Source organism: Canis lupus, chromosome 22 (genome assembly GCF_011100685.1).
Source record: "Canis lupus familiaris isolate Mischka breed German Shepherd chromosome 22, alternate assembly UU_Cfam_GSD_1.0, whole genome shotgun sequence".
NCBI lineage: Eukaryota > Metazoa > Chordata > Mammalia > Carnivora > Canidae > Canis > Canis lupus.
This window is the reverse complement of record NC_049243.1, coordinates 30,210,261-30,235,478: the sequence shown is the minus strand read 5'-3', so window position 1 is coordinate 30,235,478 and position 25,218 is coordinate 30,210,261. Positions and strand designations below refer to the sequence as shown.

The window sequence follows — 25,218 nt, the reverse complement described above, 5'->3', positions numbered from 1 at the left end:
ATGGTCAGGAACAAGACAGGGATGTCCATTCTCACCACAGTTATTTAACATAGTACTGGATGTCCTAGCCAAAAAAATCAGACAACAAAAAGAAATAAAAGGCATCCAAGTACTCAAGGAAGTTGTTAAACTTTCAGTATTTGCAGATGACTTGATACTCTATATAGGATACACAAAAGACTCCACCAAATTCTGGAAGAATTGACAAACGAATTCAGTCAAGTCACAGAATACAAAATCAACGTACAGAAATCTGCTGCATTTCTATACACCAATTATGAAGCAGCAGAAAGAGAACTTAAGAAAACAAACAAGCAAAAAGAGAAAAAGAAAAAGAGAGAAAGAGACAAACCAAGAAACAGACTCATAACTGTAGAGAACAAACTGATGGTCACCAGAGGGGAGTTGGGTGGAAAGATGGGTTAAATAGGCGATGGGGTTTAAGGAGTACGCTTGTTGTGATGAGCACTGGATGTTATATGGAAGTGTTTCACATTGTATACCTGAAACTAATATCACACCGTATGTTAATTAACTGGAATTTAAATAAAAAAATAAAAAATATTGCATGAAGTCCACCTGTGAATAGTCAAATTAAATCTTTAAAGATAGCACTCTTTATAAGACTCAAATCAATTCCATGAATGATTCAGTAAAACTGACAAGAGTCTCGGTTATTGCAAACCACCTAGCTAGATTAGAAAACACAATGGAATATTACTCAGCTATTAGAAATGAAAACACACTAATCTTGTATAGCAATGTGATCCAGGAGAAATGGGCTGTAATAATTTTGTTTGTTGCTGCAAGCAATGCTAGCCAAGTTTTAGAAATCATTCTCCCACTGCCATAGTAGAAGAAATTGACAGTAGAAAAGATACAAATAAACTCTCCTGGGACATTTCTGAAAGATATTTTTACAGCATTTTCTTTCTTATTTAAAAAAATATTTTATTTTGGGGCACTTGGGTGGCTCAGTTGGTTAAGTATCCATCTCTTGGTTTTGGCTTAGGTCATGATCTCAGGGTGGTGATATCCAGGTCTGCATAGGACTCTGCATTGAGTGTGGAGCCTGCCTGAGAGTCTTTCCCTTTGCCCCTCTCCCCACTCTCTCTCCTTCTCTCTCTCTTTTGAAAATATTCAAAACAATATTTTATTTTTGAGTAATCTCTACACCCAGTGTGGGGCCCGAACTCACAACCCTTAGATCAAGAGTTGCATGTTCTATTGACTGAGCCAGTGGGTGCCCCATGCCCCTTTCTAAGTCTAAGAGACTAATGCCAACAGGGGCTGCTTATTAAGGAAGCATTAATTTAGGATTTTTAAACTAGAGAATCAGGGCATCCAGATGAGTTAGATCAAGCTGAAATCGATAGAGTGTTGACAAAACTTGAAATAAGTATGTGTATTATAGGTCTCCAATAAGAAACTTCAATCTTAAGATATTGAGTACCAACCCTACTGGTATTAAGATCCTCCCTATACCTCATGGTGTGAAGCCTGAAAACTACATTTCCCAGACTCCTTTGCAGTAAGATGTATGTTTAATCTCAGGGAGAAATTCAGTCACTAGAGATATAAATGACAGATTTGAAATCTTTTTTTTTCTTTTCTTTCAGCAGTAACAGATGAAATGTTTGTCAGACTGCAGACATAAGTAAGGCTTGCAGCATCTTCTAGGTGAGCTCCTGTGAGTCACCTGTTTTGGTATTGGAAGCAAGTGAGAGAGCTTCAGTGACACTTTCCTGAATTACCACACTCGGACTTCCTAAAAGCCTACAGTGGCACACCCTGACCTTTATTCCCTTAGCCTTAGAATCAGTATAGGTATCCAATTCTCTCTATTAATCCTTCTTGTTAAAACAAGAAGAGAAGTTTCTGTGTTCCCAACAAAATATGATTTAGATGCTAAGAATAATATAGTAGAATTCTTAGCATCTATGTACGATGTACACATAGAATTTCAAATATAAGCCAATTTCTTTTTTAACTTTTTATCCTTTGTTGATGGTTGATCAGGAGCATGAACAGTGCACAGTTGTACTTGTCACAATACATAACATACATAACTCTTATCTTCCTAGGAATATTGGAAATAAACATTCCATATGAACACAAAGTATTATGATAAAGATTACCTGAAATAGTTATCTAGGTTATTTGATTATTTCATAGTTATATGGCATAATTATCTAGCTAATGGATTTTCTGGGATATGAGTGGGATGATAAAGAGAAAAATCTTAAGTTTACTGATCCCTCTTTCTGCTCCAGTCAAGATCATTTCAGAGAAATATTCCACTGTAGCAATCCAGAGGCCAGAAAATGGCCAAATGGAAAGAGAAATCCAGCCACAAGTGAAGGGCTGAATGGCCAGCTTCTTCAAATAAGCATTTACTGTCAATAACAGAAAACACAGGTAATATTTAAAAAAATTAGTACCAATTTTTGTGATTTCCCTGATTGTCACCTCATGGATATTTCATTAGGAAGACACAATTTAAAAGATGTATTTGGTAATGCTGATAAGCAAATTTTATTGCATGGAATCAACTCAGGAAAAAAAAAACTACACATATATTAGGGAACATATTTTGACTGCCTTTACATACAGAGCCTCTTAGGGGAAAATAATTCATTCTTAGAATTTACCTTGTTTATCTTTTTGAATGAAACTTGCAATGACAAAGGTTGGCATGCCTTTGAAGCTATTAAAACATTAAAAACTGAAATATTAAAAAAACAAATATTTTGAGAAGCAGGAACACAGAGACAACCTTTTTCATTTTTTATCTAGAAATTAGATTCTGGGTTGAATTGCAAAACTTCCTGCAACACATATTAGCACTCATTTATTGTTGCTCATGTCTGACATTTAAGAAAAAGCTACAAAATTTTATTGGGAAATATGAAGTCAATCAAACAACCTTAATGTGAATGAGTGCAACGGCATGTCATGTTCCTGGATGGAAAGACAATATTTTAAAATGCTATTTTACCCTCTAATTAATTCCTACATTTTCTATAATGCCAATCTCCGTGGGACTTTTGATTTTTTTTTACTTTCCAAAAATTATTCTAAAGTTCATGTAGAAGAATAAAGAAAATGTAATCATAACATTTTGAAAAAGATATGCTCATCACACATTATATGCTATCCAAGACTAGAAAAGGGGTGCCTAGGTGGCACAGTCCGTTAAGCATTTCAGGCTGTGATCTCAGGGTTGTGAGCTAGAGCCTGACTCTGGCACAGCATCGGCTTGAGTTTCTCTCTCCCTCTGCCCCTCCCCCCAGCTCTCTCTCTCAAATAAATAAATCTTAAAAAAAAAAGTTAAAACTTTGTGGGGAGTGGGGAGGCATGGCCAGCATGGCCTAAATCCATTCACGAAAGGAAATACTCTGGAGCCATAAAAAAACAGGTGTATCTATCACCCAGGAAGATGATGACATGTCAATAAGGGAAGAAACAAAACTTTGAAGACCAAAATATTTCACATGATTATATTTGTATTAAAACTGCACACAAGTTTATATGCATACATGCAAATGTCTGCATTAGCCTAAAAAAATCTGGCAACACACCAAACTGCTGATGTGATCATATCTGAGACACAGTGGGAGCTGAGTAGACATCTACTCCCTATTTCATGTGTGTGGATACACATGCACGTAATAAATATTTAAAGTAATAATGACTTTGTGAGCAACTTTTAACTTTTTTGCATTTTCAGCATTATTCAAATTAAAATGCAAGGAAATCCATCATGTATTGCTTTCTGTCAAGGTAAATACACACACACACACACACATTTATTCAAGAAAGAAACTTTGATATTCCTCTTTTGAGGATGAATCCTTTTTATAGAAATGGCCTTTGTTGTGCTGAGAAATTTTGATCTCATGTAGGGAAATTAGGGAGCAGGAGTCCGAGAAACCTGAACAGCTTTTCAGGATAAGAAAAAGTTTGCTTGCACAATGTGATTTGAGCTATTTGCAGTCTGCAGTGTGATTTCAATAGTGCCTCTGCCACCCCTACAATATGTGGAATAAAGTCTACATGGCTCCCTAAAGCTTTGGTTATGAGTGTACTCGTTGAGTCAATTAGCCTGTAGGTCAAGGGTAAATACAAATAGAGCTCAGAGAAGAAAGGCTATAGAAGTAAGCAGGAATTTTCAGAAAACTGGGAGATATTTCATGTTTTCCCCAGGTGTGGATTTGCACAGTGCTTCAAGGAGAACAAAAGCTGTACTTGTGTACTTGTGTTCCTTGGAAGTGAGAAAGCTTGTCCTAAGCATGACAAAGCTTAAAAGTGAGAGACTGTAGCTGTCTATTAATTTGAAGGCTGAGCAAGGGTGATTAAGAGGAGGGGTCAAGAAGGCTGCCCAGACAGATGATAGGGTCCCAATTTAGCTGGCATCTGAGGAGTGGACAAAGGAAGCCAGAGGCTGGGATGGTAAAAATTTATAAGTAGCCATTCAGGGAAGACTTTGCAGAGATAGATCCCCAGCAATGAAAGACTTGTGTCTGAAGAAGCCACAACCAATTCCTAAGAAACAGTCTTAAATATCAACCCTGCCTGCAAAGCACAGGTATATCTCATTTTACGTAGCTTTGCAGATATTGCTTTTTTTTTTTTTTTTGACAGACTGAAGGTCTGTGGCAACCCTGTATCAAGCAAGTCTACTGGTGCCATTTTTCTAACATTATTTGCTCACTTTATGTCTCTGTGCCACATTTTGGTCATTCTTACAACATTTCAAACTTTTTCATTATTATTATAATTGTTATGATGGTCTGTGATCAGTTATCTTTGTTGTTATAAATAGTAATGGGGGGGCATCACCAAGTGTACCCACCCATATAAGATGAGGAACTTAATAGATAAATGTCATGTATGTTCTGACTGTTCTACTGATCAATTATTCCTTGTGCCCCCCTCCACAAGTCTCTCTATTCTTTGAAATGCAACAATATTAAAATTAGGCTCATTAATAACCCTATAATGGCCTCTAAGTATTCAGGTGGAAGGAAGAGTAGCATGGCTCTCACTGTCAATCAAAAGCTAGAAATGAGTAAGCTTAATGAAAGAGGCATGTGGAAAGCCTAGTTAGGCTGTAAACTAAGGCTCTTGCACCAGTTAGCAAGCTGTGAATGCGAAGGAAAAGTCCTCCAAAGAAATTAAAAGTGCTGCCCAGTGAACACATGAATGGTGAGAAAGCAAAACAGGGTTTATTGCTGATATAGAGAAAATTTTAGTGGTCTGAAGAGAAGATCAAACCAACCAGAACATTCCCTTAAGCCAAAATCTAATCCAGAGCAAGACCCTAACTCTCTTCAATTCTATGCAGTCTGAGAGAGATGAGGAAGCTGCAGAAGAAAAGGATGAGATTAGCTGAGATTGGTTCATGAGATTTAAGGAAAGAAGCCATATCCATGATATCAAAGTACAAAGTGTAGGTGCTGATGTAGAATGTGCAGCAAGTTACCCAGAAGATCTAGCTAAGTATTAATGAAGGTGACTACACTAAACAACAAATTTGCAATGTAAACAAAACAGCCTTCTATTAAAAGACGATGCCATCTATGATTTTCCTAGCTAGAGAGAAAAAGACAATGCCTCAAATCTTCAAAAGGCAGGCGGACTGCCTTGTTAGGGACAAATGTAGCTAGTGACTTAAATTGAAGTCAGTGCTTATTTACCATTACAAAAAATCCCATGGCTCTTGAAAATTATGCTAAATCTACACTACCTGTGCTCCATAAATGGAGCAACAAAACCTGAATGACATCCGTTTACAACATGGTTTACTGAATATTTTAAGCCCATCATCAAGACCTACTGCTCAGGAAAAAGAGTCTTTTCAAAATACTATTGCTTATTGACAGTATACCCGGTAATCCAAAATATCTGATGGAGATATTCGAGATTAATGTTGTTTTCATTTCTGGTAACACAACATCCATTCTGGAGCCCATGGATAAAGGAATAATTTCAACTTTCAAATCCTATTATTTAAGAAATACATTTCATAAGGCTCTAATTGCTATAGATAGTGATTCCTCTGATGGATCTGGGGAAAGTAAATTGAAAACCTTCTGGAAAGGATTCCCCATTCTAGGTGCCATTAGGAACATTTGTGATTCATGGGAAGAGGGCAAAATATCAACATTCACAGGAGTTTGGAACACATTGACTCCAGCTCTCAGGGATGTCTTAGAGGTATTCAAGACTTCAGCAGAGGAAATAACTGTAGATATGGTGGAAACAAACTAAAATGAGAAAAGGAGCCTGAAGATGGGTCTGCAATGCAGCAATCTCATGATTAAACTTTAATGGAGGAGGAGTTGCTTCTTATAGAGGAGCAAAGAAAGTGGTCTTTTGAGATGGAAACTACTCCTAGTGAAGATGCTGTGAAGATTGTTGAAATGACAACAAAAAGTTTAGAATATTACATAACCTTGGTTAATAAAGCAGTGGCAGGGTTTGAGAGGATTGAATCCAATTTCGAAAGAAGTTCTACTGAGGGTAAAGTGCTTTCAAACAGCAAAATATACCATAGAGAAATTGTGAAAGGAAGTGTGCATTGACGTGGCAAACTTCCTCGTTGTCTTATTTTAAGAAATTGCCACGACCACCCCCACCTTCGGCAGCTGCCACTCTGACCAGTCAGCAGCCTTGCACATTGATTGAGGCAAGACCCTTCACCAACAGAAAAATTACAATTCACTGAAAGCTCTGATAATGGTTAGGTTTTTTTTAGCAATAATATACATATTTTTAAAGATGCTGTTTATTTATTCATGAGAGACACACAGAGAGAGGTAGAGACACAGGCTGAGGGAGAAGCAGGCTTCCTGCAGGGACCCTGACATGGGACTCAATTCCAGGACCCTGGGATCACTACCTGAGCCAAAGGCAGGCACTCAACCATTGAGCCACCCAAGTGCCCATCAAACAAATATTTTTAAACTAAGGTACGTACATTGTGTTTTAGACATAATATTATTGCACACTTACTAGACTACAGTATAGACTATATGCACTGGGAAACCAAAAATTCATTTAACTTGTTTTATTGTGATATTCACTTTATTGCAGTGGTTGGAATTGAGCCTGTAATATTTCTGAGGTATGGCTATCATTTGTCTGTTGTTACAACCCTTATAGAATCAATTTGGAAGTAGTGTAACAGAGTTAAAATATGTTTGTTATATGTTGAATTTGTGTACCAAAATCCATATGTTTAAGCCCTAATCTCCAATATCTCAAGAATGTGAACTTGAAAATATGGTTGATACAGAAGTAATTAGTTAAGATGGGGTATATGTAGTAGAGTAGGCCCCTGAGTCAATATTTCTGATGCCCTTATAAAGGGGAAACTAGGACACAAACACATCCATAGAGGGAATGCCCTATGAAGTCAAAGGCAGAGATCAAGCAAGGAATGCCAATGATTGACAGCAAACCTGCAATATCTCCAAGGTATATCTTTAGCAATGCCAGGTTAGTGCTCATGTTAAGTAAAATGTTTCTGTGCCACAGCTCTCTTTTCTACCATTTAAATCCAGGAGGTGCCAAAGGCAGCCTAGCATGTGGGGGAGTGCTAGATGGGTCTTATAAAATATGGTGAATCTCAAGTTCCTGATTTCAACAATAGGCCTAATATATTTAAGAATATGCTGCCCTCCCTCAACATAGACACACTTGAGAAGGAAAATGCAAAACATACTAATATTCAAGATGCAGTTGTTTAAAATATATACTGATAAGTTAAAAATATTTTTTTTAGTTTGATAAATTTTCTGGCTATAATACATAAGATTTGTTTATGCAACGATATTTATTGTGCTAACTTTGTGCCAAGCAGTCTTTTGGACATCAAGGAAATAAACAAAATGACAAAGTCTGGCCCTTAAGAGATTTATATCCTACTTGGGGCAATCCAAAATAAAAATATAATGTCAAATAACAGCAAGTTGTATTATTAAAAATAATTTGGTTAAGGTGATAGACTGACAGGATCACTAGGATGTACTTGAGAGTGTAAATTTTAGGTAAATTAAAAGAAATGAAGAAATGAGTCATGTGACTATCTTGAGGAAGAGCCACCTGGCCAGAGAGAATGGAGTGCAAAGGAATAAGGTGAGAACAGTCTTGCTGGCTTGGAAAGTGCAAGCAGGTCCTGGTACTTAGATTGTAGTCCAGTCAATCAATGAACCCCTTACTTCAGATGAAATAGCTTTCAGGGAGAGGGACCTGTGAGGTGCTTGCCTTGTTGTGGGCAGGAGCTGAAAGAAAACTGCTGTGGGTCCTGGTCGGGAAGAGGGTCTTGCATTCATAGATCATGCTCTGAGATTCACCTCTATTCTGGTGGGTTAGCCATAAGCATTAACATGTGATGGAGATGGAAGTCCTGCAACAGTCAAGCCTTCTGCCATGCTAGGTCCTTAAAAGCAATACCATATTTACCTGGGGAAGAATACCTGGTCATAAGAAATCTTACTCCTTGTGACCAGTGTTGAGTTGGGCAAAGTGGCTGTTTATTACACTCCCACTCTCATTTTTAACTCACTGTATGTAATAGATCTTTTCCTTTTCTTCTCAATAGGGTCAAAGGGTGCATGATCCCATTGAACAAAATAGGTTAGCTAATAACAATTGAAGTAAGTTGTCTAGATATTGTCCTGACTCCTTACCCCAGTAAAGACATTACTCATAGGGCTCTTTCATACATGGGGCATATAAAGCACTTGTTATAGTGCTTGGCACAGAGTCTGCTTAACAGATGATACTCATTACCAAGTGGTAATCATGATAGCTTGATATTCTTCTAATTAGTGGGTAGTTACCAATCAATACAAATGAATGAAGTTTCTGCTTGTCATAAGAACATGGTTGGGTATGTTGCATCACATTCACATAGTTCATATCAACCAAAGCAGGGGGATATATGCATATGGATTGCCTTAGGACCTCCTACCCCTTCCTTTGTAAGCCTGGGAATAAGCGGTTCCTGAAGCACATGATTAGATGCTGGTGAACTCCTGAATTCACTTTTATCAGAAAGAGAAAGGGAAGAATGGCTACTAGGAAGCATCCAACAGTGTCTGCTATAATCTTTAGCTTTCCTACCTCTATGCCTGCCACTTCCTAGAGAATCCCATAACCATATGGTTCTGAGTTTTCTACATATGTGATGAAGTGAGCATTAAATTTCCATATGGAAGTATTTTCTCTTCTGTATACCCCATGTTCTTTTATGCTTTCAGACTTTCATACATGTTCTTGCTTCTGATTGTCATTCCTTTTCCTTTCTCATTTTACTCAGTCTTCAGGATTTAACTAGTGCCCTTCCATTCACTTATCCATTCAGTCTATTTCTGATAAATATCTGTTGCCTATTATAAACTAGGCATATGGAAATTATGACAAAATATAGCCACAACCTATAATGGAGGACACAGAAATGTAAACCAACAATTAAAATAGAGCATAGGAAGTGCTAATATGGAAGTATGCAACCGAGCTTCCAATCACCATCCATCTGCTAGGAGGTTAATCTTGGTGGAGAAGATGATACTTAAATGGTGTCTAGAAGACACAAAATCAAAAGGGAAGATTAGCTTTTCTAGTATGTGCAAGGTTCTGGGAGAACTTGTTTCCTTGAGGAACATGAAATGTGCCTGAGCACAATCCAATGGTTAAAGAAGACCTTCCTAACTATTTCACAGAGATTTTATATCAGTCTTAGTAGGTTTATTATATAAGAGAGCTTTATAAACCATCTTGTGTAATCTAAGAGTCATTATATCTTAGTGGAAAAAGTAAGGGAGCTAGATAGATCTGGATTTGAATCCTGATGCTTCCTCATGCTAGCTATATGACTTTGGGCAAGATATTTCCTTCCTTGGAGCATCTTTCTTATCTGTAAAATGAGAATGATTGTGTTCTAATATTATAAGGATCAAAATAAGTCAGTACTTGCAAAACACCTATAAGTGCCTGTCTTATGGTGAGTTTTAACAAATATTACCCGTTGTCCTTGTGTGCCAGTGTTAATTAACTTTGGTATTAACTTCCACCTTGAAACCTTCTCCTCACTGAGCATCCATGGTACACTCTTTCCTAATTCTAACCTCAACTTTACATTCCTTTTGGCCTCTACTATGGATTTATTTTCCTCTGATGGATCTTATTTTTCTCAAATATTGGTAATCTCCAAAAGTTTGTCTTACCATCTTTTCTACTCAATTATCAAGTAATAGCATCCAAATTAAAGGTAAAATCTATTTCTTAATGCCTTCTAATTTCAGTGGTTTCTCCGAGCCCCAGACCTATATTTCAACAACTCTAAATATAACTTTATTGTGTTAGATATCTATTGCTGTGTAATAAATCACCCCAAACATAATGGCTCAAAACAACGTTTATTATTCCACAGTTTCTGTGGGTGTGAATCTGGGTCTGGCTAGCTGGGTCATGTGGTGGCTCATGGTCTTTCATAAGGAGGCAATCAAGGTGTCATATGTGGCTGCAGTCTCAAATCTCCAAACATACTTGTGTGGCTGGATCTTGTCTCTTGTGAGTTATTAGAATGATATCAATTGTTTCTGGCAATTGGATATAGGCTTCCCTCAGCTCCTTGCCACACGGGCTTCTCCATAGGACAGCCAACAACACGGTAGCTGGCTTTCCTCAGAGAAAGTTAAGAGAATGAGAGAATAAGCAAGGTGGAGCTCACAGTCTTGTACTTTAATATCTGATGTAATATCCCATTACATTTGCTATGTTCTGGTAGAAGTGAATTGCTAGGTCTAACCATACTCAGGGGGAAGGGATTGTATATTCCTATGAGGTAGATATCCTCATTTTCAGATGAGAAAAAGAATTTAAATACATTGCCCAATACTTGCTAATAATTTTTGGATCTGACTTTTGAAATTTAAATTATTTTCAAAATTTTGTATTTATTTTTAAAATTTTTTGGTGAATATATATATTTAAGGTATATAATGTGACATTTTGATATATACATATATTGTGAAATGATTGCCACAAACTCATTAACAGATCTATCACCTCCTAGTGACTTATTTTTTGTAGTGAGAACATTGAGAGCTTAGCAAATTTCAAGTATACATTATTTTTAATTATAGTCACCAAGCTGTACATTGGGTCTCCAGAATTTATTTGTCTTATAACTGAAATTGATCAATATCTCCCCATTTCCCTCACTCCCCAGCCTCTGGTAACCACCATTCTACTCTCTGTCACTGTGAGTTTGGCTTTTTAAAAAATATATATTCCACATAACAAATATTCATGCAATATTTGTCATTCTTTGTCTGGTTTATTTCACATAGCATAATGTCTTCCAGTTTCATCCAAGTTGTGGCAAATGACAGGACCCCCTTCTTTCTCACAGCTGAATTTTATATTTATATATAAAATATTGTCTTGATCTACTGTTGATAGATAGCTAGGTTGTTTCCATGTCTTGGTTACTGTGAATAATGTTGCAATGAACTTGGGAGTGCAGTTATCTCTTCAAGATAATGATTTAGTTTCTTTTGGTTATATACAAGAGGAAGAATTGCTGGATCATATGGTAGTTCCATTTTAAATTTTTTGAGGAATTTTCATACTGTTTTCCACAATGGCTGCACTAGTTTACATTCCCACCAACTATGCACAAAGGTTCCCTTTACTACATATCCTTGCCAGCACTTGTTTTTTCATTTTTTGGTAATAGCATTCAAATAGCATCCTGCACTATTCTAACAGATGTCAGGTGGTATCTCATTGTGGTATTGATTTGCATTTTCCTGGTGGTTAGTAATGTTGAGCTTCTTTTCATACACCTATTGGCCATTTGCATGTCTTTGGATAAAAGTCTATTCAGGTCCTTTGCCCATTTTTTAAGTTATTCATTTTTTTCCTGTTGAGCTGTATGACTTCTTTATATATTTTGCATATTAACACTTATCAGATATATGGTTTACAAAATATTTTTTTCACATTCCATAGATAGCCTTTTCATATTATTGATTATTTCCCTAGCTGTGCAAAACCTTAGTTGATATAGTTCTCCTTGCTTATTTTTGTTTTGTTGTCTGTGCTTTTGGTGTCAATTTTGAAAAATTTTTGCCAAGACTGATGTCAAGGAGGTTTTCCTCTATGTTTTCTTCTAGGAGTTTTACCATTTCATTTCTAATGTTTGTCTTTAATCCATTTTGAATTGATTTTTCTGTATGCTATAAAATAAGGAAGATTGTTTCCTTTTTTCATGCTATTATTTCACGCTAAATGATGACTTAAAAAATATTTTATTTATTTATTCATGAGAGACAGAGAGAGAGAGAGAGAGAGGCAAAGACACAGGCAGACGGAGAAGCAGGCTCAAGGCAGGGAGCCTGATGTGGGAATCGATCCTGGGAATCCAGGATCACTCCCTGGGCCAAAGGCAGGTGCTAAACCACTCAGCCACCCAGCGATCCCTAAATGATGACTTTTGAGAATGTTTTAAAGTTATATTATTTTCAAAGAGCTATTTTCTGCAGCATATATATGCCTATTCATGTATATACAAATGAAGCTGACCCAAAGTTTCGTATGCAAATGTGGACCTAAGAAGAAATAAACTTAGTCTTTGGATCATAAGTCTCATTTAACTGGATGGCAGCATAAAATATGATTGATGATAATAACTAGTTTTTCTGGCTTCGATTCTACCTCCTTTTTCCTTTCAAATATTGTTAAGATAGACTTGAAGCGAGGCCACATTTGACATTATGGATAATACTGCTTTATTTTTTTATTTTAAAGATTTATTTACTTTAGAGAAAGATAGCAAGCACAGGAAGTAGGAGGAGAGGGGCAGAGTCTGAAGCCAGCTCTGTGCTGAGTATGGAGCCCCATGAGGGGCTCGATCCCATGACCCCTAGATCTCAACCTGAGTTGAAACCAATAGTTGGTTGGTTAACTAACTGTACCATTCAGGCACCCCAATACTGCTTTTATTTTGACCATGGCTCAATCCCAAGCCATATTTTTAGAACCCACAGCCTGCGTTTAGGCAGAAGAACCTGCCCCTGGATATTTCCAGCCTGGGATGTCATCTGCAATGTGCCTTGACAATTGCTTCATGGCAATAGATGCTTAGAAAAATGTCCAGTTGTGTAAATTTCTGATCATGTTGGTAGGAGAACCCTCAATATGGAATTGCTTTGCAAACTCTTTCACTTTGCCCCTAGCAAAAATCAATATTAAACTTAGTATATAGGGACGCCTGGGTGGCTCAGCAGTTAAGCGTCTGCCTTCAGCTCAGGGCATGATCCTGGAGTCTCAGGATTGAGTCCCACATCGGGCTCCCTGCATGGAGCCTATTTCTCCCTCTACCTATGTCTCTGCCTCTTTCTTTCTCTGTGTCTCTCATGAATAAATATATAAAATCTTAAAAAAAACAAACAAACAGTATATAACTGAAATACTTTTTTGGTCACATTCGCCCCCCCCCCCCCAATTTTGTGCTTAGTGTTTAAAATATTGGTCATGTCTATTGAATGATCATATATAATATTGAGATAATTTATTAAAATCTCACAGAATTAAACATCTAATCCATCAATGGCAATTTAAAATTTAGCCTACACCAAAGTCCACCCTTCACATGCCAGCAAGTTTTGTTCTTTGTGAGAAAAGCTTTCTGAATATAAGTGAAATTCTCACTCCTCAAAGTTGTGACTTTGTATTCTAATTATTTATAGACTCCTATCTGAACCAGTGGCTTTCTGAGGCAACATTCTGAGAATTATGAGAGCCATTGTTTCAACTGCCTTTGGGCTGATGTCTGGTGGCCACTGTCTTATCACGAAACAAAACTTTGTAGAAAGAGTGTCCAAATAGTCATGTATCAGAACTTTCATAGGATTTGAAAGCACCAGTAAAATAATTTGGTCATGTTGGAACCAAGAGAGACTTTTTTCACCAAAGAACTCTTTCAGGAGAATGATGTTGTAGGATAGTGGAAAACCCATAGAATACATTCTCATCTATTGTCACCTGCTCACTAACTTTATGCATCTCCTTGGATAAGCCAATCAAATCTGCTGAGTGTATTTTCTCACTTGTAATATATGAGAGTGAACTATATCATTATTAATATCCTTTTTGGTCCCAATTTTCTATGATTCAATGAAGCAAAGCAAAATTAAAACAACTTGTATCCCTCCCTTCTGGCCATCCACACATACATATCCACAGTTGATTTTACATAGATTACGTAAACAATGGAAGGACAATTTTAGGGCCTTTTCACGTTGAAGAAGTTGTATAGTAATGTAAATATAAAAATACTATAGAAATAATGAAAATAAAAACAAACACAAAACACTAAGAATTTAACTTTACTGATATTTCTACTCAGGAAAAGGCTTTTTCATTCTACATAAATTAAGTCAGACCTAAAGACCCAAATCATTTCTCCAAACTAGGACAGAGCATATCTGGCTTTTCACTGGGGAAATCACATCTAAATGCAAATGGAAAGGCTTTTCCATATAGCCACAGCAAAGTCAGAGAGAGAAGGGTATATTCAGATTTCTTGAACTTTAATTCATTCTTTTTACACTCAGTTTGTTTTCTTAGCAAAAGTTTTCTTTGAGTCATTTCACAGTTTGAAAAATAAAAGAGAGAAAATATCTTTCAAAAATATATACTGGCTAATTGTTTGGAACTATCAAATTGCTATACAATAGTCCTGATAGATAAAAATAGATCTGGGCTGTTCCTCAGTTTCTGGAATGCAAAAACATCCACAATATAATTTATCACTGCCTTTAATATGCATATCAAGCTCTTAAAATTTCAGTTGAGTTGCTCCTTTTGCACATAAGCCTAATTTTACCTCCTCAGTGAAATGGTTTAAACACTTTGAGCATTTTCTGCTGAGATGTTGTGAATCAGATGTCTTTACTTTGTAAACAAAATATATTAGAAATGAAAAAAAATGCTGTAATTTTAACTCAGAGTTATCTTTTTAATACTAATACAGATCAAGTTCACATTGTTAATTGAAGTTTTATTAGACAATAGCCTGAGGACATTGTTGTATGAGAGTTTTTTCCCTCTGATATCAACATGCACTCAGTCAAAAATGTTTCCAAGTATAAAATACTTTCCATATTTTTTAGTTAATTAGTAAACATTTATAACAATTTTAATCCTCTCTTATGGATAGCAAGCAATAATTAAAATGCAATGAGTAACCAACCATTACACAGCTGGTTTTCATCTCAGAGAGTCAGTCAAGCAGCTGTTTCATTTACAACATGACATAAATGGCCAAAAGTCATCTGGTTGACAATCCTATCATATGCGATGGATTTAGATTTGTTTCATCGTTCCTAAGACTCTCTCCTGTGAAGTTGCAAAATACTTTCTGCTTAGAGTGAAAAAGAACATTCTGTTTTTGTGTTTAACAAAAAGAAAGTTGTGTTCTGAAAAAGGAAATTATAATAATAATTGTTTAGGATATCATTTGAAATATTCATACTTGTGTATACACATCATATACAGTCTTTTTGTGTGTGTATATGTAGCCATTTATATAATATATAATTATATACATATAAATAACAAATTATATATAAACATTTAATTATTTTTCTATAAAAGTTATTTTCTTCTTTGCTCACACATTCTACCTAGTATTACTTAACTTTACTGATAGAAATCCTATCTTACCAGAAAGATGACATTTGAAATGAATGGATAAAGAATATGTGGTAGGTACATAAAATGGAATATTACTCACTTGTAAAAAAAGAGCAAAATCTTGCCAATTGCAACAGCATGAATGGACCTAGAGGTATAATGCTAAGTGAAATATGCCAGCCAGAGAAAAATGCCATGATTCAATTCATATGTAAAACTTAAGAAACAAAACAAATGAACAAACAAAAAAAGAGAAACAGAAAAGTAGACTCTTAAATATAGACAACAAATTGGTTGTTTCCAGAAGGGGTAGGTAGAGGGATGGGTGAAATAGATAAAGGAGATTGAGAGTACACCTATTTTGATGAGCACTGAGAAATGTATAGAATTGTTGAGTTACAATATTGTACAACTGAAATTAATATAACACTATATGTTAATTACACTTGAATAAAAACAAAAGATTTATGAAGATGTTTGGTAACATGCTTAATGCAAGTCTTCCTGCCCTCATGACAAGAAGTTCTATATCTCTTTCATTTTTCCCTTTTTTTAAGAGAAATTATGGCATGAATTATTTTTGGTGGCAAATAACTTGCATTACATCATGCATACTTTCATATAACCATGTGATATTGCCAAATGGGAGAATCCTGATGCCTACTGCAATAACTTTCCAAATTACTTCCTTGATTTCAGGCACCATGAAAAACAGAAGGGAAAAAGCAGGTAAGCTGATGCTGAGAACATGGAAAATATAACAGAAACAGGAGAACAAAGATCTAGTAGTAACTCAGACAGGAGCAACATAAACTAAAGGATTTTTAAGAGATATTCACAATGACCCTACATCATGGTTCCCTGAACTGAGAATAGCATTCAGAATTTCTGCCTTCTGAACTTTTCTCAATCTTTAAAAGCTAACTCAAGAATCCCTTTCCTTCTTGAAGTCTTAGCTTCCCAATAGTAGATTTATCCCTGTATTTAATCCTGATGCCAAGTCATTCATTGTCAAGAATAATATTACAGTCTGAGATTATTTCATTTCAGAGAAATCATAAAATACATATAAGGTTGTAATAATTTCCTCCTTACCAATGTTGACAGTTAACTGAAAGTTCAATTAAGTTACATTTCTTATAAAAGCTGAGAAAAGCATTAAGAAAATCTCCTCTGCACCTCTATAGAAATATGTTGACTACTCTAATTTGGCTTGGTTTTGATTTGTTCTGATGAGATTCTGAAAAATGAGCGATAATTTTTAAGGAGGATAATCCTCATTAAAGTCAGAATAAGAAGGAGTCAATTTAAGTTGCAATATGTAATGCTTTGCTAAATATAAGTAGAGAAATATCCTAACTATGAATCTCTGGAGCAGCAAAGAAAGGAGATTGCATGATTATCACTTCTGAAGATGTTTAAGAATACTGATAACATATTTTAGGAATTTAGCTGCCATTTACATAGAAGCATATAGTTTAATGAATATGTTTAAAATAGGGGAAGAGATAAGATAACTTTTTGAAATTATTTTTTGGTGTTAGTTGGTATTGATTTAGGTTTAATTGAGTTGGAAAATACTAGTCTTCCTTTCTATAATTCTATAATAGTTTCTTATTTTTACAATTTTACTAAAAGTCCCAAATAAGTAAACGTACTTAGTACAAGCCCTATTGGTCTCTTGTCCAGAAAACTATCCTGGCATTTCTTGATATTGCCAATTCCAGAGGATCTCTAATTAAGATTTCTACCCTGGGCAGCTTTCCAAGTGCAACTCCAAAATAAAGCTAGTGTATGGACTTCCTGCACAAATGCCAGACAGTAAATCCAACTGGAAAGTAACAAAGTTACCTTGGCTAATTGGGCCACACATGCTAATTGCTGACAAGTTTTCTCTTCTTCCTGATTCCAAACTTATTTATGAGGATATTGATCATTTTAGAATGATGTTGAATCAGAGAATTAAACGTGGCCTTGAAAGATATTCAGGCTCACCTTTCAGGTAGCCAATATTGCAATAATGTGAACTTTCTGAATGATATTTTGGAATAAACATCTTCTCACCTTCAAATCTTCAGGCAGGATGGTAGGTCAAAAAAAAAAGAAAAGAAAAGAAATGAAGGAAAAAACAAAGACGAAAGGAAGGGAAAGAGGGAGGGAGAGAAGGGGGGGAGGGAAATCTATTATAGCAACTAAGCCTAATGAGTCATTTGGTTCTTAATGGAACTAAAACTGATTTTTTTTTCAGTCAAAATCTAAAGATGAAAAGAAAAAAGTGAGAATAAATGTTTAAAGTAAACAAGGTAGGAAGAAGTTACTTCTTTCTGACTTGTCAAGGTAAGCAAATATTATGTAATAGCTCCTTGCCAATGTATTTTTCTAAACAGAGAAGACCAAACAAAAATCCTCTGCAAATATAAGATTGTGGGGGAGGAAAACAATGGAAAATAACGTCTTTTATTGGGACTATTATATTTTATTGCATATTTACCAGATTTCTACAGATGGAATAAAGCTGGCTTTATATTAGAGCCATAAGCCCTTCAACTTTTGATGGTTCCTAGCAGCATATTTCATCAAATGTACTCTCAGACATTCACATAAATTGGGCTTTTATTTCTGTCCTTAAAATTTAAGGCATTTAGGGGGCGACTGGGTGGCTCAGGAAGTCCTTGGGCTCAGGTCATGATCCCAGGGTCTTGGGATCAAGCCCTGGGTCAGGCTCCCTGTTCAGTGGGGTGTCTGCTTCTCCCTCTCCCTCTGCCCCTCCCCTGCTCAGGTTTTCTCTCTCAAATAAAAAAAATTAAGTTATTTAGACGCATAATACAAGATCTACTTTATAAGACAACATGTCAAAGAGAACAATTCCCTTGCCCAATTAATTGTATATTTAATGGTATTTGTTGTTTATTTTTATAAAAACTAGAATGTGCATATATATAAATTATGCAAATAATGGTTTATTTTTAAATATTTTGTAATTATTGAGATCATATCACATTTGCTAAAAAATGTTAGAAGATCTTTGGCTTTCATTCTTTTCTGTATTACCTCATCCAGCTTTACCAAGTTTCCATTTGCTGGGACCATCTGAGTCTTTTCCTCTTTTTTATTAAAGCAAAAGGAAAGTACCACTCCTGGCAAATACCAGTACCTCTTAATTTCTGACTTTCACTTTTTGGGCATTTCTTCTCCACTTGCATATTCAGTCTATTTCATCAATAGGATCTTCCCTAACAACTTATAAATCAGCTCTGATAATTCATATCTTTTTAAAAAGACAAAACCAAAACTTTCCTTGATTCCATATCCTTTCTGGTCTGCTCTGCCTTTTTTTCCCCTAAGCAACAGAGATTTATTGTGTCATTTCTGGAGGTTAGAAGTCCAAGATCAGGAACAAGCTATCAGCAGGTTTGGTTTCTTCTGAGGCCTTCCTGCTTGACTTGTAGACAGCCACTTCCCTCCTGTGTCCCCACATGATCTTTCCTCTGTGTATATCCCTGGTGTCTCTCTGTGTCCAAACTTCCCATTCTTAAAAGGATTCTGGTCAGTTTGGAGTAGCAACTACCCAAATGGGCTCATTTTAACTTAATCATCTCTTTATCTATTATTGCTTTATTTTATTTTTTTCCAAGCATCTTTTATTTTTATTTATTTTTTATTAGTTTCAGAGGTAGAGATCAGTGATTCATCAGCTGTATATAACACCCAGGGCTCGTTACATCACATGCCCTCCTTAATGTCCATCACCCAATTACCTCTTCTCCTTCCCCTCCTCCCCTCCAGTGACCCTCAATTTGTTTTCTATGATTAAGAGTCTCTTACCGTTTGTCTCTCTCTCTCTGATTTTGTCTTGTTTTATTTGTTCTTCTCTTCCCTTATGATCTTCTGTTTTGTTTCTTAAATTCCACATATGAGTGAGACCGTATGATAATTATCTTTCTCTGATTGACTTATTTCACTTAGCATAATACGCTCTAGTTCCATCCATATTGTTGTAAATGGCAAGATTTCTTTCTTTTGGTCACTGAGTAGTATTCCATTGTATATATATACCTGCTCTACTTTTTTGTTTCTTCCCTGTATAACACAGAGTCTCATAAGCATCATCTGCTATACTGTTTCTACCTTCCTACTTACTTTTCCCTTCTTAATTCATATCATTAGGGATTCTCCCCCTACTTTTCAAAAATACAGCTCTTTCTAAAGCCACAGAAGCCTCTGTGTACCAAAATGCAATGGCCTTTTAGCCATTAGCACACTATATCTCTTTTTTCTTGTTGTCTAGACACCACATTTTCTTAACTATTGTCTTCTGACCTCTGAAATGCTCCTCTGCAGTTTCTTCGTGCTCCATACATTCATTAAATTTTGGAGTTCTACAGAGGTTGGCCTTGGACTGTCTTCAGTTTTTGTACTAGATTTTCTCACTAGGTGATCCTATCTGTCTCCTTGGTCTTCAATAACATTTCTGTGGTGGCGACTCTCAAATTTGTGCTCCCATTTCAAGCCACTCTTAGAATCTCTAGACCTTTAGTCACTTTCTCCTCGACATCTCATGAATATCAAACAGGCAACTTCAGTTCCTTAACATATCTAAAACTGAACTCTCCATCTTTGAGTCAATCTTCACCTTACACTGGTTCCTTTATCATAGGTAATTAGCATCAAACAACCTAGTGCCTTGAGCCTGAGAACTAGAGGATCTCTGAAATTTCTCTTTGCCTCTCTTCACTTGTTGCATCAAATAAAAAATGGCTCTTCTTTTCCCTGATGATTCCAGTGCTTCTTCAAAAGTATATATGTTATCTATATACTCTGTGTGATACCAATTGCCACCACTCTCTTGCTTTGACTTACTGTTTCCTCTTTTGTCATCAACCAATTCTCTTCTAACAGTTAAGTTAGCCATGTCCTACACTTATTTTATACACTTTTTAAAATTACTAGCCATTGTAGTAGTTTAGAATGAAACCCCAAATTGTAAACATGCCTGAGCAATGTCCTACATTATCATACCCTGGCCTTTTTCATCAACATGGTCTCATTAGTCCTGATCATTCTATTCCAGCCATGTTGCCTTTTAATTATTTGAATACATTAAATTTCTTCTTAAGTCAATGTCTTTATTCCTTCCTATTCTCTGAAAGATCCTTCCTTCCACTTATTCCTGGCAAATGCTTACTCATTCTTCAAATACTAGCATGAAGTTTACTTCTTGAAGTGACCCTTACCATATCTTCCAATCTGAATTAAGTTGCTTCTGTTTTTATATAAATCATTATTATTTTCATTAGTAATTAGTATATCTAAGTCTTTTTTTTTTTTTTTCTTTTTTCCTACTGTTTCTCTCTTGACTAGATTTTAAGATTCAGGGAAACCCAGACTCTTTTTTTTTTTTACCACCGTATATTTAATACTTAGCACAGTCTGGGGTATAGAGTAGTTATTAAATATTGTTAAATGAATAATCTGAATTATTTTTGGTTATTTTGGTAATCCTATTTTCCTTAGTCTTAGTAATCGGATAACATTAGCATTAATACACTGACAATTTATTGTAAGGGTTGAAGTGAAAGAGGATGTGGGAAGACCATATCTGAGAAAATTATCATTTTGTCATCCTCACTCCTTATCTTCTCACCACCAGTACCAGGACTGATACTTTCATTCATATCAGTTTCAAGCTTCATGCAAATCAATTCTTGACTACTCATTTCACCAGAAAATTGTGGAAATTCAGGTATTCTAAATTTCAGTTCAGGTTTACTTGAACCCTGTACACCTACAGAAATGAGAGTGGGGGGTATTCGGTGAATATGCAGTTGTTGGAATTAATCTAACTTCCATTGTTTGCTAATATTTCACGGACATTAGGACAAATACTCTTAAAAATAACACTTGCTGATCTAGTTCAATTCAATTTAGGAAAGCCACACTATATTTGCTGATAGAGTTCATTTTCTTTCAGGACAGGCACACATTCTTTTTCAACATTTACCTGTAAAAACAAGTTGAAAAAAAGAGACAAATTAAATAAGCTAAAGAAAGTTCACTTGAAAGAGACGTCAATAGACAATTGAAAACACTTCTAATTTAGAGTGGAACCACAGGGAGGCTAAAGAGTTCAAAGAAGGGGAGTGGCAAAGTGCTATAATATTTTCTGAAGCTTATAAAATACTTATAGAAGAATGAACCTATATAGCAATACACTGCTGATTTACAATACTTTACATGGTGAAAATTACTTTTCTCAATTCTTCAATTTTTTTGCAAGTTGCTTAAATTCTTGTGCAAAAAAAGTATATTTAATATATAATTTGTTGTTATAACCCTTCTAGAATCAATTTGGAAGTAATATAATAGGGTTTAAATATGTCTTTTTTATGGTTTGAATTGTGTCCTACCAAAATACCTATGTTGAAACCCTAATTTCTTGTTCTTCAGAAAGTGAACTTACTTAAAAGTAGAATTGTTGCAGAGATAATTAGTTAAGATAAAATCATATGGAGTATGATGGACCCTTAGGTCAATATGACTGATGTCTTTATAAAAGGGGAAACTTGGACACAAGCACTTACCTAGGGAAGATGCCATATGAAGGTCAGAAGACAGAAATCAAACAAAGTATACCAAAGATTGTCAGCAAATCACTAGAAGCTAGAAGAGACTCATGGAAAAGATTTTCCTTCATATCTCTCGGAAAGAACCAATCTTGCTGAAACCTTGATTTCAGAATTCCAGCATCTAGAACTGTGAAATGATAAAATATATTATTTAAGCCATGCAGTTTGTGGTACTTTGTTAAAGCAGCCATAGGAAACTAATACAATGTTCAATTTTTTGGACTTAGTTACTCTATTTCTATGAAAACAATCTAGATACACAATTCTATGCCAAAAAAGAGCAAAAAGAAAGTCCATAGATTATTTGTATTGGAAAATTTTTACAACTATGCTGCATCCACACAGTAAAATATTATAAATAGATTTTAAATGTTTTCGAATAATTTTTATTTTATTCCATAATACAAAGTTAAAAAAAAACCACTGAGACTCATATTTTGTTCAAGATAGAATAACATGGTCTGGATTTACTTTGCTGCCTAAAACAACTAAAATGCCTGAGAAAGCATATGTACAGTGATAAGTTACAGAATAGCAGGTTATGAAAAATGACAATCCCTGAAAGGTAGGAAGCAAATGAGGTAAGCCTTATGCTTTTCCCCAACTTGCTACCTGGAGAAGGTTTTCAAGCTATGGTTTAGGAAAACAAAATTCAGGCTAAACCTACAGGTTTCTTCAAGTTGAGGAACCCAAACTGGGAGTTTCAGGAAGTCAGACAGATAGTGTGTGCAGTATAGAGTACCATCGAGGAAAAGTTGCACAGAGAGTCAATACTAAGACTTACAGATGGTCCCTTTCAATGTTCATTTGAGTTCTGATTAGCTCATGCATGCAAGGACTCTTCTAGTACCTGAAGAAAAGAACCATATAAAAACATAGTACTCAGACTGGATAGGATGAGGACTAGTATCTGTTCTCAGAAAGCTTTGAAATATTTAGACTTCATTGATCATCAATTAGAGTACTTTAGAAATGTCTAGTCTTAATAGTGGGAAAAAATTAACTTTATACTAAATTATTACTGGCCCCTAAATTATTACTGAAATATCAAACTGAGTAAGTAAGTTGATAGTGTACAAAAACTAAACATACGAATACTGAGAGAAATGCCAAAAACTCTTTACAAGAGTAAACAATGTCTGATATTTAATCAGAAATTCTTAGGCATTGGAGGACTTCTGGGGAAGATGGTAGAGTAGGAGGATCTTGGGCTTACCTCATCCATGGATACAACTTGATAAAACCAAATCAGTGTACATAACCCAGAAGACAAACTGAAGACAGTAGGACAGACTTCCCACAGTTAATCATAGAGAGGAGGCTATATCAATATGGTAGGAGTCATACTATGCATCTTTTCTGAGCACTAGAAATCACCCACAAGAAAAAATCTGGAAAGAATACAAATAAGTGGAGATTAAATAATACACCCAACTAAACAATAGTCAACCAAGAAATCAAAGAGGACATAAAAAAATGCAAGGAGACAAATGAAAATAAAAACAAAATAATCTAAAATATTTGGGATGCCCTAGAAGCTATTCTAAGAAGAAAGTTTATAGTAATATAGGGCTACTTCAAGAAGCAAGAAAAATCTCAAATTAAAAAAATTAAAAATCCTGACAAAAATATTAACAAGCTGAATCCAAAAAAACATTAAAAAATCATTCACAAGAATCAGGTGTGATTTATTCCTGGCATGCAAGGATGATTTGAAATATTTGTCAATATAAGTCAATCAATGTGATATATCACATTAATAAAAAAGGTTAAAAACCATATGCACATTTCAATAGATGCAGAAATATCATTTGACAAATACAATACCCATTCATAATAAAAAAACATGCAGCAAAGTAGGTTTAGAGGGAACATACATCACTCAACATAATATGAAAAACCCATAGTTAACATTATGCTCAATAATGAAAAACTGAAAGGATGCCCACTCTCACCACTTTTATTCAGCATAGTACTAGAAGTTTTAACAATCGCAATCAGACAACAAAAAGAAATAATTGGTATCCAAATTGATAAGGAAGAAGTAAAACTTTCAGTATTTGCAGATGACATGATACTATATATATATATAAAACCCTAAGGAGTCCACCAAAAAACTACTATTGCTGATAAATGAATTCAGTGACGTCTCAGGACACAGAGTCAACGTATAGAGGTCTATTGCATTTATATACACTAACAATGAAGTAATAGAGAAATTAAGAAAACAATTCCAGGATGCTTACCTGGCTCAGTCAGGAGAATATGAAACTCTTGATCTTGAGTTGTGAGTTTGAGCCACACCTTGCATATGGAGATTACCTAAAAAAACATGAAAATCACTTTTTTGAAAAAGAAAAAAAATCTCATTTATAATTGTACCAAAAATAATAAAATACCTAGGAATAAACTTAACCAAGGAGGTGAAAGATTTGTACTTTGAAAACATAAAACATTGATAAATAAACCTGAAGATGACAGAAACAAGTGGAAAGATAGTCCACACTCATGGATTGGAAGAACAATATTGTTAAAATGTCCATTCTATCGACATTTAGCAATTGTTATAGACTCCTATAACCATCTTTAGATTTAATGTAATCTTGATCAAAATACCAATACAGCCTTTTTTCACAAAACTAGAACAAATAATCCTAAAATGTGTATGGAACCACAAAAGAATTTGAATAGCCAAAGCAATCTTGAAAAAGAAAAGTAAAGCTGGACACATCACAATCCTAGATTTTAAGATATAGTACAAAGCTATACTAATCAAAACCGATGCACAAAATAGACATACAGATGAATGGAACAGAATAGAGACCCCAGAAGAAAACTTTGGCCCATTAATCTTTGATGAAGGAGGCAAAAATATGCA

At 35.2% G+C, this 25,218-nt stretch overlaps 1 long non-coding RNA gene across 1 annotated transcript; it reads right to left on the bottom strand.

The window, feature by feature from the left end:
* Positions 1-21,463: 21,463 nt before the first annotated feature.
* Positions 21,464-24,664, bottom strand: LOC102152797. The gene is made up of 5 exons (XR_005376036.1): positions 24,587-24,664; positions 23,557-23,731; positions 23,125-23,190; positions 22,296-22,467; positions 21,464-21,715 (listed from the first exon to the last, which is right to left on the bottom strand). It is a non-coding gene; the product is annotated as an uncharacterized LOC102152797 (long non-coding RNA).
* Positions 24,665-25,218: the final 554 nt, after the last annotated feature.